Raw genomic sequence first — 13,567 nt, 5'->3', positions numbered from 1 at the left:
CTTATTAATACACTGTATAGTTGGATTCTGACATAAAAGACAGTATAATGTTTGTCCACATATGTTGTCAGAACTATATGGAGTATACTGTGGAAAACAAGATAAAACTGAATTGGAAAATACAAGCTAAAAAACAACAGACCCCCCCCCCCCTCAGCTCCACAGCCCCCCTCTTTCAGAGGTGACATCATCACCTCCTCATTATAGGAACCTTAACAGGCAGATAGACCAATGGAGAAATGCCAGTTTTAGTTCTTCAGATCATCCCGGGGCTCTGAAGAACTATGTGTGAGTCATTGGTTGATATTGTAAATTTACATCTGAATATATGAAATAAAAGTGTTATGAAGTCAATAGTGGTGCGTATGTTATTTGTATTTTATGAGAAATACTCTCTCTCTCTCTCTCTCTCTCTCTCTCTCTCTCTCTCTCTCTCTCTCTCTCTCTCTCTCTCTCTCTCTCTCTCTCTCTCTCTCTCTCTCTCTCTCTCTCTCTCTCTCTCTCTCTCTCTCTCTCTCTCCCCCCTCTCATGTTCGATCTGAGTACCGGTATGTTGTAACATTGTAGCTTGGTTGGTTAAATAAATGGAGAGAGACGAAACCTCCATAGATATATTTCTGTTTGCATATGTTTTGTGTAGTCAATAAGAGAGAGAAATGAAGTCTGCTGAGTTATAGGTCTTTGTCCAGTTCAGCACTGAAGCTGAGGACAGCGACACAGGAGCCACTCAGGTGCAGAGTCACTGAAGCTGTTGCAGGTTGCTGTGTTTTTCCTTTTTTTATTGGCCCATCCATTTTTCTCAGGACCTCACAAGACACTTTTTAGCCATTACTCAAGACTTCACAGCAGTTATGACTAAATTTGACGCAGACGGTTCATGTTTGATATTTTATCTGACTGGATCAACAGGTCGGACCTGCACTCTGGTTCTAGTGAATAAATGAATCAGATGAGGAGTGAGGATGAGGACACTGAACCTTCCTCATGTTAGTGACGATGTCTCTTCTCTCTGCTCATTCACTTTGAGTTTAATGTGAAGAATCAGACAGGAGGAGAGTGGGGGGGGGTGAGAGCTGAGTGAAGGTCACTGACTGAAGGACATGTTAGAGGAAGTAGTAAAGGTTCTTGTTATGAATATTTCAAACTGCTGCTCTCTGATTGGCTGAGCGCTGGTATTTGATCAGATCAGTTGGTTTCTTCTGGAAATCAGAGCATGAGAGGACGAAGCTCTCGTCATCATCACGCTTCAAAGTGAATCCTTCTCTTCATGTATGGTGTAAATGAACAAAGCAAACACAGACTTGATGAGAGCTTGTTCATATTCAATGTGTGTGTGTCTGCGGTGAGGCCTGAGGCCAACCGCCATCACTTTGATGTCCACGCCGTGTCAGAGCTAGAATATCAAACATGAACCGTCGCCGTCAAATTGCTAACTGCTGTGAAGTCTTGAGTAACGGCTAAAAAATGTTTTGTGAGGTCATCACAACCTTGACCTTTGACCTCCAAAATCTAATCAGTTCATCCGTGAGTCCGAGTGAATGTTTGTGAGTGTTACACGAGAATGAGACGGACGACTTGAAAACAAAATGGCTGCAGGAATAAAAACGCTCTCTCAGGTTCTTACTTTCACTGTTAAATTTCTGTTTCTGCAGAAAGAGACCCGAAGCTGTCGTCTGTCTCTCATCAGGACCAAAACCTCCACAAGAACAGCTCGTCACCAGAGACCCCCCCTCTCCTGCTGACTTCCTGTCTCTGTTCAGATCAGCTCGTGGGACAGAGGAGATCCAGAGAGGAAGCAGCAGTTTCTCCTCCTTTCTCTGCTGCTGACAGAGAAAACCTCCACAATAAAAGTGTCGAGGCTTTAAAAGACAAGGTGTGAAGAACGCGTGTGTGTGTGTGACCCTCACGTGCTCTCTCTCTTTCTCTCTCTCTCTCTCTCTCGGTGTGTGATCAGCAGTCTCTGAGTGTTGTCGCAGCACCTCTTTAAACCTGGATTTTTTTTACCCAGAATGCCTCACACTTTCTCTCCTTCCACATCAATGTAAATGCCCTCATCAATATGGATCCTCTTCCTCCTCTTCTTCTTCTGTGGTGTCTCTGCGGAGACTCAACCTGAACGTTCACACCTCTCTGACACAAACAGAAAATATCGACCGACCTCTTCAGCTCCTCGTGTCCCGAGAGACACGTTCACACAGATGCCATTTTGTTTTCACTCCATTATTCAGACAGACACTGAAGAGGAAGAGGAGGAGGAGGGTCAGGCAGACCAGTACCATGTCAGGATCTGGACTCAGGGTCTGGACTCAGGGTCTGGACTCAGGATCAGACTAATTAACATAATATATTTAGTTTTACCTGCAGAATAAAAGACGACTGTGGTTAATGAGAGCGCTGCAGACGTCAGCAGGTTAGGGTTAGGATTAACTAAACCAACTAACCCTAACCCTTTCTGTTGGAGAGTGAAGCTTCATTACACACACACACACACACACACACACACACACACAATGCAGAGTGGAGGTTTCCTGGAGGAAGGAGCAGCCGTGATGAGGCGACACTGTCACTGAATCTTTTCTCCTCTCTCTCCTTGGAGTTTTACACTGGAGGAAACAGCCTCCAGGAAGTAGTCTGATTCTGATTCTGACTCTGGCTGTGTCTAAGTTCAGGAGCCACATCCTTCAAATGCTGCATTCAAAGACAGTTTACGTCACAGCGGTGCAAAAAGAACATTTCATTTTGAAGGCTCCTTTGAATGCGGCTGTAAAATGCGTCCTTCATTTCCCGGCCAACGCAGCCCAACCTATCCCAAGATTCATTCTGCGCTGGTGACTAATCACTTTCCAAAAGGCAGACTTCACAATTGATCCAGAGGCAGAAGATGAAGAGGAAATCCTCTGTCGACCAGACGGTCTCATGTTGGTTCAGTGTTTGTGGTGTTTACAGTCTACGAAGGCATGGCCTCTAAAGTAGCCTGCTAGCTTGTTAGCCTGTTAGTGTGTTAGCCAGTTAGCCTGCTATCCTGTTAGCCTGTTAGTGTTAATAGCTGTTTCTGTGTTTAGACCTTGATCATCTCCAGGTGTTTCCTCGTTCCTCCTGATGAATATTCAGACCAGTAGTTTTATTCATTTAGTGTAAAAGCAGATGAGGCGTCATCTCTTCAGACTGAACCTCTCTCCTGCTGACTTCCTGTTTCTGTTCAGATCAGCTCTGGGACGTTGGGTTTGATGTCATCTCCCTCTGAGCTCAAACAATGAGGAGTTTTTTCCCATAAGGCCATGGGACAGAGGAGATCCAGAGAGGAGGCAGCAGTTTCTGCTCGTCTCTCTGCTGCTGACAGAGAAAACCTCCACAATAAAAGCCCAGCTTCAATCCAAGCTGCAGGTCGATTCTTTAAAAGACAAGGTGTGAAGAGCCCCCCCCCCACCCCCCCCACCTTCCCATCAGCCCCTGGGGCCTGCAGCAGCTCCTATGAACTGAGGCTGTAGAGCTGCTACTTGGCCTTGAAGAGATTCACACTGAGAAACTCGACGCTCCACAGAATCCTGATTTCTGTTTTCAACATTCAGAGACATTTATTATTTATCATGTGTATTCTTCAGTGTTTCAGAGAGGAGGAGAGAGGAGGAGAGAGGAGGAGAGAGGAGGAGAGAGGAGGAGAGAGGAGCAGAGAGGAGGAGAGAGGAGGAGAGAGGAGGAGAGAGGAGGAGAGAGGAGGAGAGAGAGGAGCAGAGAGGAGGAGAGAGGAGGAGAGAGGAGGAGAGAGGAGCAGAGAGGAGGAGAGAGGAGGAGAGAGGAGCAGAGAGGAGGAGAGAGGAGGAGAGAGGAGGAGAGAGGAGCAGAGAGGAGGAGAGAGGAGGAGAGAGGAGGAGAGAGAGGAGAGAGGAGCAGAGAGGAGGAGAGAGGAGGAGAGAGGAGGAGAGAGAGGAGGAGAGAGAGCAGAGAGGAGGAGAGAGGAGCAGAGAGGAGGAGAGAGGAGCAGAGAGGAGGAGAGAGGAGGAGAGAGGAGCAGAGAGGAGGAGAGAGGAGGAGAGAGGAGCAGAGAGGAGGAGAGAGGAGGAGAGAGGAGCAGAGAGGAGCAGAGAGGAGGAGAGAGGAGGAGAGAGGAGCAGAGAGGAGGAGAGAGGAGGAGAGAGGAGGAGAGAGGAGCAGAGAGGAGGAGAGAGGAGGAGAGAGGAGCAGAGAGGAGGAGAGAGGAGGAGAGAGGAGGAGAGAGGAGCAGAGAGGAGGAGAGAGGAGGAGAGAGGAGCAGAGAGGAGGAGAGGAGGAGGAGAGAGGAGGAGAGAGGAGGAGAGAGGAGCAGAGAGGAGGAGAGAGGAGCAGAGAGGAGGAGAGAGGAGGAGAGAGGAGGAGAGAAGAGCAGAGAGGAGGAGGAGAGGAGGAGAGAGGAGGAGAGGAGGAGAGAGGAGCAGAGAGGAGGAGAGAGGAGCAGAGAGGAGGAGAGAGGAGGAGAGAGGAGGCAGAGAGGAGGAGAGAGGAGGAGAGAGGAGGAGGAGAGGAGGAGAGAGGAGGAAAGAGGAGGAGAGAGGAGCAGAGAGGAGGAAAGAGGAGGAGAGAGGAGCAGAGAGGAGGAGAGAGGAGGAGAGAGGAGGAGAGAGGAGGAGAGAGGAGGAGAGAGGAGCAGAGAGGAGGAGAGAGGAGGAGAGAGGAGCAGAGAGGAGCAGAGAGGAGGAGAGAGGAGGAGAGAGGAGCAGAGAGGAGCAGAGAGGAGGAGAGAGAGAGGAGAGGAGGAGGAGAGAGGAGCAGAGAGGAGGAGAGAGGAGCAGAGAGGAGGAGAGAGGAGCAGAGAGGAGGAGAGAGGAGCAGAGAGGAGGAAGAGAGGAGGAGAGAGGAGGAGAGAGGGCAGAGAGGAGGAAAGAGGAGGAGAGAGGAGGAGAGAGGAGGAGAGAGGAGGAGAGAGGAGCAGAGAGGAGGAGAGAGGAGGAGAGAGGAGGAGAGAGGAGGAGAGAGGAGCAGAGAGGAGGAGAGAGGAGGAGGAGAGAGGAGGAAAGAGGAGCAGAGAGGAGGAGAGAGGAGCAGAGAGGAGGAGAGAGAGAGGAGCAGAGGAGGAGGAGAGGAGAGGAGGAGAGAGAGGAGAGAGAGGAGGAGAGAGGAGCAGAGAGGAGCAGAGAGGAGGAGAGAGGAGGAGAGAGGAGGAGAGAGGAGCAGAGAGGAGGAGAGAGGAGGAGAGAGGAGGAAAGAGGAGCAGAGAGGAGGAGAGAGGAGCAGAGAGGAGGAGAGAGGAGCAGAGAGGAGAGAGAGAGGAAGAGAGAGCAGAGAGGAGGAGAGAGGAGCAGAGAGGAGCAGAGAGGAGAGAGAGAAGAGAGAGGAGGAGAGAGGAGGAGAGAGGAGCAGAGAGGAGGAGAGAGGAGGAGAGAGGAGCAGAGAGGAGAGAGAGGAGCAGAGAGGAGGAGAGAGGAGCAGAGAGGAGGAGAGAGGAGCAGAGAGGAGGAGAGAGGAGAGAGAGGAGGACAGAGGAGGAGAGAAGGAGCAGAGAGGAGCAGAGAGGAGGAGAGAGGAGCAGAGAGGAGGAGAGAGGAGGAGAGAGGAGCAGAGAGGAGCAGAGAGGAGCAGAGAGGAGCAGAGAGGAGCAGAGAGGAGGAGAGAGGAGCAGAGAGGAGGAGAGAGGAGGAGAGAGGAGCAGAGAGGAGCAGAGAGGAGGAGAGAGGAGGAGAGAGGAGGAGAGAGGAGCAGAGAGGAGGAGAGAGGAGGAGAGAGGAGCAGAGAGGAGGAGAGAGGAGGAGAGAGGAGGAGAGAGGAGCAGAGAGGAGGAGAGAGGAGGAGAGAGGAGCAGAGAGGAGGAGAGAGGAGGAGAGAGGAGGAGAGAGGAGGAGAGAGGAGCAGAGAGGAGGAGAGAGGAGGAGAGAGGAGGAGAGAGGAGCAGAGAGGAGGAGAGAGGAGCAGAGAGGAGGAGAGAGGAGGAGAGAGGAGGAGAGAGGAGCAGAGAGGAGGAAAGAGGAGGAGAGGAGGAGAGAGAGGAGAGAGAGGAGGAGAGAGGAGCAGAGAGGAGGAGAGAGGAGGAGAGAGGAGGAGAGAGGAGGAGAGAGGAGCAGAGAGGAGGAAGAGAGGAGAGAGGAGGAAAGAGGAGCAGAGAGGAGGAGAGAGGAGCAGAGAGGAGGAGAGAGGAGGAGAGAGGAGGAAAGAGGAGGAGAGAGGAGGAAAGAGGAGCAGAGAGGAGAGAGAGGAGGAGAGAGGAGGAAAGAGGAGCAGAGAGGAGGAGAGAGGAGGAGAGAGGAGGACAGAGGAGGAGAGAGGAGCAGAGAGGAGGAGAGAGGAGCAGAGAGGAGCAGAGAGGAGGAGAGAGGAGGAGAGAGGAGGAGAGAGGAGCAGAGAGGAGGAAAGAGGAGCAGAGAGGAGGAGAGAGGAGGAGAGAGGAGGAGGAGAGAGGAGCAGAGAGGGCAGAGAGGAGGAGAGAGGAGGAGAGAGGAGCAGAGAGGAGCAGAGAGGAGGAGAGAGGAGGAGAGAGGAGGAGAGAGGAGCAGAGAGGAGGAGAGAGGAGGAAAGAGGAGGAGGGAGGAGCAGAGAGGAGGAGAGAGGAGCAGAGAGGAGGAGAGAGGAGCAGAGAGAGAGGAGGAGAGAGGAGGAAAGAGGAGGAGGGAGGAGCAGAGAGGAGGAGAGAGGAGCAGAGAGGAGCAGAGAGGAGGAGAGAGGAGGAGAGAGGAGCAGAGAGGAGCAGAGAGGAGGAGAGAGGAGGAGAGAGGAGGAGAGAGGAGCAGAGAGGGGAGGAGAGAGGAGGAAGAGGAGGAGGAGAGGAGGAGCAGAGAGGAGGAGAGAGGAGCAGAGAGGAGCAGAGAGGAGCAGAGAGGAGGAGGAGAGAGGAGGAGAGAGGAGCAGAGAGGAGCAGAGAGGAGGAGAGAGGAGCAGAGAGGAGGAGAGAGGAGGAGAGAGGAGGAAAGAGGAGGAGGGAGGAGCAGAGAGGAGGAGAGAGGAGCAGAGAGGAGGAGAGAGGAGCAGAGAGGAGGAGAGAGGAGCAGAGAGGAGGAGAGAGGAGCAGAGAGGAGGAGAGAGGAGGAGAGAGGAGCAGAGAGGAGCAGAGAGGAGGAGAGAGGAGCAGAGAGGAGGAGAGAGGAGGAGAGAGGAGGAGAGAGAGGAGCAGAGAGGAGGAGAGGAGGAAGAGGAGGAGGGAGGAGCAGAGAGGAGGAGAGAGGAGCAGAGAGGAGGAGAGAGGAGCAGAGAGGAGGAGAGAGAGGAGGAAGAGGAGGAGGGAGGAGCAGAGAGGAGGAGAGAGGAGCAGAGAGGAGCAGAGAGGAGGAGAGAGGAGGAGAGAGGAGCAGAGAGGAGCAGAGAGGAGGAGAGAGGAGGAGAGAGGAGGAGAGAGGAGCAGAGAGGAGGAGAGAGGAGGAAGAGGAGGAGGGAGGAGAGCAGAGAGGAGCAGAGAGAGGAGCAGAGAGGAGCAGAGAGGAGGAAGAGGAGGAGGGAGGAGCAGAGAGAGGAGAGAGAGAGGAGCAGAGAGGAGGAGAGAGGAGCAGAGAGGAGCAGAGAGGAGCAGAGAGAGGAGGAAGAGGAGCAGAGAGGAGCAGAGAGAGAGGAGAGAAAGAGGAGGAGGGAGGAGCAGAGAGGAGAGAGGAGGAGAGAGGAGGAGAGGAGGAGGAAGAGGAGCAGAGAGGAGCAGAGAGGAGGAGAGAGGAGCAGAGAGGAGCAGAGAGAGAGGAGAGAGAGAGGAGGAAGAGGAGCAGAGAGGAGCAGAGAGGAGGAAAGAGGAGGAGGGAGGAGCAGAGAGGAGGAGAGAGGAGCAGAGAGGAGGAGAGAGGAGCAGAGAGGAGGAGAGAGGAGCAGAGAGGAGGAGAGAGGAGCAGAGAGGAGGAGGGAGGAGGAGAGAGGAGCAGAGAGGAGGAGAGAGGAGCAGAGAGGAGGAGAGAGGAGGAAAGAGGAGGAGGGAGGAGCAGAGAGGAGGAGAGAGGAGCAGAGAGGAGAGAGGAGGAGAGAGGAGGAGAGAGGAGCAGAGAGGAGGAGAGAGGAGGAGAGAGAGGAGGAGAGAGGAGGAAGAGGAGCAGAGAGGAGCAGAGAGGAGGAGAGAGGAGGAGAGAGGAGGAGAGAGGAGGAGAGAGGAGCAGAGAGGAGCAGAGAGGAGCAGAGAGGAGGAAGAGGAGCAGAGAGGAGCAGAGAGGAGAGGAGAGAGGAGAGAGAGAGGAGAGAGGAGGAGAGAGGAGGAGAGAGGAGGAAGAGGAGCAGAGAGGAGCAGAGAGGAGGAGAGAGGAGGAGAGAGGAGGAGAGAGGAGGAAAGAGGAGCAGAGAGGAGCAGAGAGGAGGAGAGAGGAGCAGAGAGGAGGAGGGAGGAGGAGAGAGGAGGAGAGAGGAGCAGAGAGGAGGAGAGAGGAGGAGAGAGGAGGAGGGAGGAGGAGAGAGGAGGAGAGAGGAGGAGAGAGGAGCAGAGAGGAGGAGAGAGGAGGAAAGAGGAGGAGGGAGGAGCAGAGAGGAGGAGGAGAGGAGCAGAGAGGAGAGAGGAGGAGAGAGGAGGAGAGAGGAGCAGAGAGGAGGAGGAGGAGGAGAAGAGGAGGAGAGAGGAGGAAGAGGAGCAGAGAGAGCAGAGAGAGGAGAGAGGAGGAGAGAGGAGGAGAGAGGAGGAGAGAGGAGCAGAGAGGAGCAGAGAGGAGGAGAGAGGAGGAGAGAGGAGGAGAGAGGAGGAGAGAGGAGCAGAGAGGAGCAGAGAGGAGGAGAGAGGAGGAGAGAGGAGCAGAGAGGAGGAGAGAGGAGGAGAGAGAGGAGGAGAGAGGAGCAGAGAGGAGCAGAGAGGAGCAGAGAGGAGAGAGGAGGAGAGAATCATCAGGAATCAGGATCAGGAACTGATGCTGCTGTTACGAGTCTTTACAGACTCACTGAGGTACTCAACTATACACACAATTACTCAACTACACAATTACACAACTACTCAACTACACACACAACTACTCAACTACACACACAACTACACAACTATACACACAACTACACAACTACTCAACTACACACACAACTACACAACTACACACGCAATTACTCAACTACACACACAACTACACAATTACTCAACTACACAACTACACACACAACTACACAACTACACACTGAAGATCTCAGTTATAGATCCAGTCTGAAGACAAACAACACGTCTCTAAAGTCTGAGCAACAGATACAGGAAGCAGACAGGTGAGCAGTACACAGGTGAACTCTGCAGCTGTATGAATAAATAACATAAATGAACTTTGCTGTAAATGAAATGTTGTTGTCGTACTAACGAAGATCACCATGGAGCTGACAAACATCAGCGACTGTAGTAACGTGAATATTGATCACCTCAGGACTCATCATCCTCAGGTTCCGGTTTTCTAGTTAGAAAGGTTTTTATTTTCAAATATTACCTGTCAGATTAATCATGGTTTACAGCTCCAGTCAGACTGTTTCCTGCTTCTGTCGTAATGTAAAGTTAGTCTGACCTGGATTCTTCTGTGCTGCGTTGTTCCTCAATCAGCTGTTTGCTCCTGTCGTCTGATTGGCTGAGGACAGTCAGACCTCTGGAGGACATGTCCCTGATGGAGCTGAGGTCACATGACAGGAGGGGAGGACAGGGACAAATAAGACAAACCATCATCATCATCTTCATCCTGATTATACAGGTAAATATCTGAGGTGAACTCAGCTCAGCTTTAAGAAGTCATCAGAATAAAAATCATGTCAAACTCTCTAATCAAACATGAATCAGACAGAGTCTTCCTCACACAGGTAACTCACCTGTGACCTCCTCCATCACTCTGTCATCTGGTCACATGACCTTCTCCTGTGGAAATATTAGATTTAAATGTTATTTTCTCCTCAGTCGGACATTTGTCACTCAGACAGGTGAGAGGGCGAAGAGCGATGAAGGTGAAGCTGCCGCAGGGAACAGGGTCAAACAGGTGGAGTCCAGTGTTAATGAGTCAGAACAGATAGATGTGATTCACCTGAGGAACGAGGATCAAAGAGGAGCGTCCACAGTACAAGGTTCACTTCCTGCTGCGTCTCTACATGTCTTTTTAAGTTACGTTTTATTATCTAAATTTTTATTTAGACAAGATTAAAACCTTTGAATTTCTCTCATTAATCACACAGTGAGAGTCCTGGTCCTGCAGATCTACAGAGTCCAGATCTACAGAGTCCAGATCTGCTGAGACTAGATCTGCTGAGACTAGATCTGCAGTGTCCAGATCTACAGAGACCAGATCTGCAGAGTCCAGATCTGCAGAGTCCAGATCTGCTGAGACTAAATCTACAGAATCCAGATCTACAGACTAGATCTACAGAGTCCAGATCTGCTTGGACTAGATCTGCAGAGTCCAGATCTACAGAGACTAGATCTGCAGAGTCCAGATCGACAGAGTCCAGATCTATAGAGACTAGATCTGCAGAGTCCAGATCTGCAGAGTCCAGATCTACAGAGACTAGATCTGCAGAGTCCAGATCAACAGAGTCCAGATCTACAGACTCCCCGTTCATTCTGCGTCTGAACGTTACATCTAACTCTTACACAACGGCCTCCGCATCAAAAATATCATGACAGATGTTCATCAGTGCTGCACATCTGCAGTGTCAACACTGGGCATCAAAGCTCCAGACTCCTCCTTTATCTCCTGCTCTCCTCTTGATTCCAGACTCAGACTGTCAGTGGGTGGATCTCATGTACGCACAGTGTGTACAGGACAACAGCTGCCGGCGTCACGGTGTAGATCTGTGACTCTCTCCAGAGGATGAACCTTCAGACTAGGGCTGGGCAAAACGATTATTTTTGTAATCGATTAATCTAGCGATTATTTTTTCGATGCATCGATTAATCTAACGATTCATTTTTTCAATTGGATTCGATTGGATTATCGATTATTTTCCCATTATTTGACTTATATAGCAATTTACATATGCTAATTTATGTATCTCAAAGAAAAAACACACATTTCTTCATTCCAACCTATTTTTATTGATTTCACCAAAAATTACCAAATTCTAAATTAAATTCAAGTATTGAAAACAATAGTGCAATCTGACGTCAGAGGTAGCGTTTAACAAAAAATAAAATGAAATAAAATACTTGCAATAAATAAAACACGTTCTTGTTGTGCAAGAATCAAGAAAATGTTATCATCATAAAATCAATCAAATATAAACAGCAGCAGTTTTCTTTTTTAACTAACAAAATATAAAGTGCTGTTCATTCACAGGAACATACACTCTGCCTTTTCACTCAAGAATATTGTGTGTGTGTGTGTGTGTGTGTGTGTGTGTGTGTGTGTGCGTCTGTGTGTGCACGTGGGAGTGATGAATGGCACGGTATGATGTTTAATGTTACAATATGGTTATAAAATGTGACGAATCCTTCATCCAAACAAGAAAAGAAAAGTGGATATTGTAAAAAGTTGAAAACTTACAGTGTTTCATCATCGACACGAGCGGCGCCTGGTTGCCGCCCTTTGATGTGCTGGTGCGTCGCCGTCGTGCTGATGAATGATGAACCATCTCCATGTTACACAAAGACAGAACTGCGTCCTTTTACGGAAAAATAGTCCGATACCTTTGAACTACGAGTTCGTGTTCTACATTGATCAGCGTCAACTGACTCGCTGGTATCGATACTGCCGCTACTTGCTGCCGCCATTGTTTGTTTTCAAACGACGCATCGACGCACAGTTTTTGCGCGACGTATTTTTTGCGTCGACGTAATCGATGACGTCGACGCGTCGCTCCAGCCCTATTTCAGACCTGAACCAGGAAACCACAACCAGTTCGTCTTCACAGAGACAAGGAGAAACTGTTGAGACAGATGTTTACAGATGTTTTACATGATGACAGGCCTGATGTGTTTGGTCAGCTCTCTGTCAGCTCGCGCCTCAGGCTCCAGTCCCATCAGCCACTTGGTGTTTTTATCATCTTCCTCACTCAGGGACGATAAAGCTGTTGATGTGATTTAAATACATTCAGTTCAGACACTCGCTCTGAACCCCCCCCCCCCCCCCCCCCAAGGAAATCAAACTGGGATCATTTGTTGGCTCAACTGCAGCTTATAGATTTCTGCTTATGACCTACGATAATTCACTTTCTGCATATCAGCGGGGGAGGGGAGGTGGGGGGGGGTACATTTCCTCTGTCTCAGCAACTCTGTCAGTGACAGGATGAAGACGTTGTCGTAGTTACTGTCATCCAGCTGTCGACCACAGCTGGAACCATCATCTGTTCAAGGTTCGTTCTGATGAACATGTGAATCTTAAAGCTGAAACACATGTTGGGCTGTCGGGTCTCAGACCCTGATCCTGATTCCTGTGTGGGTCTGGTTCTGAACTGTTCGAGCCTCCAGTGGGGGGGGGGGGGGGGATTTCATTGGAAACCCAGACCAGGAAACCCAGACTTAGACAACCAAGGTGCACTGTGAGTACATATAGCCCAGGTGTCCACATAAACACACTCGTCCTTTGTCCATTCAGTGAAAGACGTGTCTCTGAGACTCTCCCTTCTTCAGAGGACGACCCCCCCCCCCCAACAAGAGACAGTCTGCAGAAGATTTACTCCTGCATCAATGAACAGAGACCAGAGCTAATGGTGCGTTAAGGTGTTTCTCGTCCTCCTTTGTCATTTGTCAACATTTCCCATAATGCAGCACTGGTCTTAGCTGCTCTCTGTAGATCTGCAGTTGAAGCAGCTGTGAAGAGCAGAGATCATGTGACTCATGTATTGAAACACATTATGTCCTTACACAGACTGTGGATAGATGTGAGTTCATGTTGACATCATCAGCTTCACCTTCATCTCTGAGGCCTCAGGTGTGTGTGTCTGTCACACCTGAGATCATCCAGTTATTTTTAAATCTCAGCTTCATCATCATTATCATCATCCTCTCCCTCTGATTCCAGCCACTCCACTGACACTCTCATGTTTCATGTTTTCACTGTTAACAGAGATTAGCTGAGCCAGTGTGTGATGTCATCCACATTTTCTACTTCATTATTAAACCAAACTTTAACTTTGATTCTGCAGGAACAGGAAGTTTCAGTTTGCTCTGGACTAGAAGTCGCATTATTTCATGTTGTTTACGTTGCGTTACTTTACCTTGCGTTACTTTACGCTGCGTTACTTTACGCTGCGTTACTTTACGCTGCGTTACTTTACGCTGCGTTACTTTACGTTGCGTTACTTTACGCTGCGTTACTTTACGTTGCGTTACTTTACGTTGCGTTACTTTACGCTGCGTTACTTTACGTTGCGTTACTTTACGTTGCGTTACTTTACGCTGCGTTACTTTACGCTGCGTTACTTTACGCTGCGTTACTTTACCTTGCGTTACTTTACCTTGCGTTACTTTACCTTGCGTTACTTTACGCTGCGTTACTTTACCTTGCGTTACTTTACCTTGCGTTACTTTACGTTGTCACGTTAGTTCAAGCAGCACTCTTTAACATGACATGAATTTTCACTGGATTACATCACTTTACTTTATGTCGGGTTAATTTTCCTTTTGTTTCTTTATATTTTCTTACATTATGTTTTTATTACTTTTACATTAGTCGGTGTTGTGAGTTCCTTTATGTTGCTTTTTCTCTGCAGTTATTTAACTTTATTACTGACTTGTTTTTACTGTTACTAGGTGACACTA

At 49.7% G+C, this 13,567-nt stretch overlaps 1 long non-coding RNA gene across 1 annotated transcript; it reads right to left on the bottom strand.

The window, feature by feature from the left end:
- Positions 1-9,340: 9,340 nt before the first annotated feature.
- Positions 9,341-11,664, bottom strand: LOC130163715 (uncharacterized). Its single transcript, XR_008826509.1, has 3 exons — positions 11,352-11,664; positions 9,688-9,733; positions 9,341-9,494 (listed from the first exon to the last, which is right to left on the bottom strand). It is a non-coding gene; the product is annotated as an uncharacterized LOC130163715 (long non-coding RNA).
- Between the last annotated feature and the right edge of the window lie 1,903 nt (positions 11,665-13,567).

Source organism: Seriola aureovittata, chromosome 22 (genome assembly GCF_021018895.1).
Source record: "Seriola aureovittata isolate HTS-2021-v1 ecotype China chromosome 22, ASM2101889v1, whole genome shotgun sequence".
Lineage (NCBI taxonomy): Eukaryota > Metazoa > Chordata > Actinopteri > Carangiformes > Carangidae > Seriola > Seriola aureovittata.
Note: the sequence above shows the minus strand (reverse complement) of the source record. Positions and strands in the feature narration are given on the sequence as shown.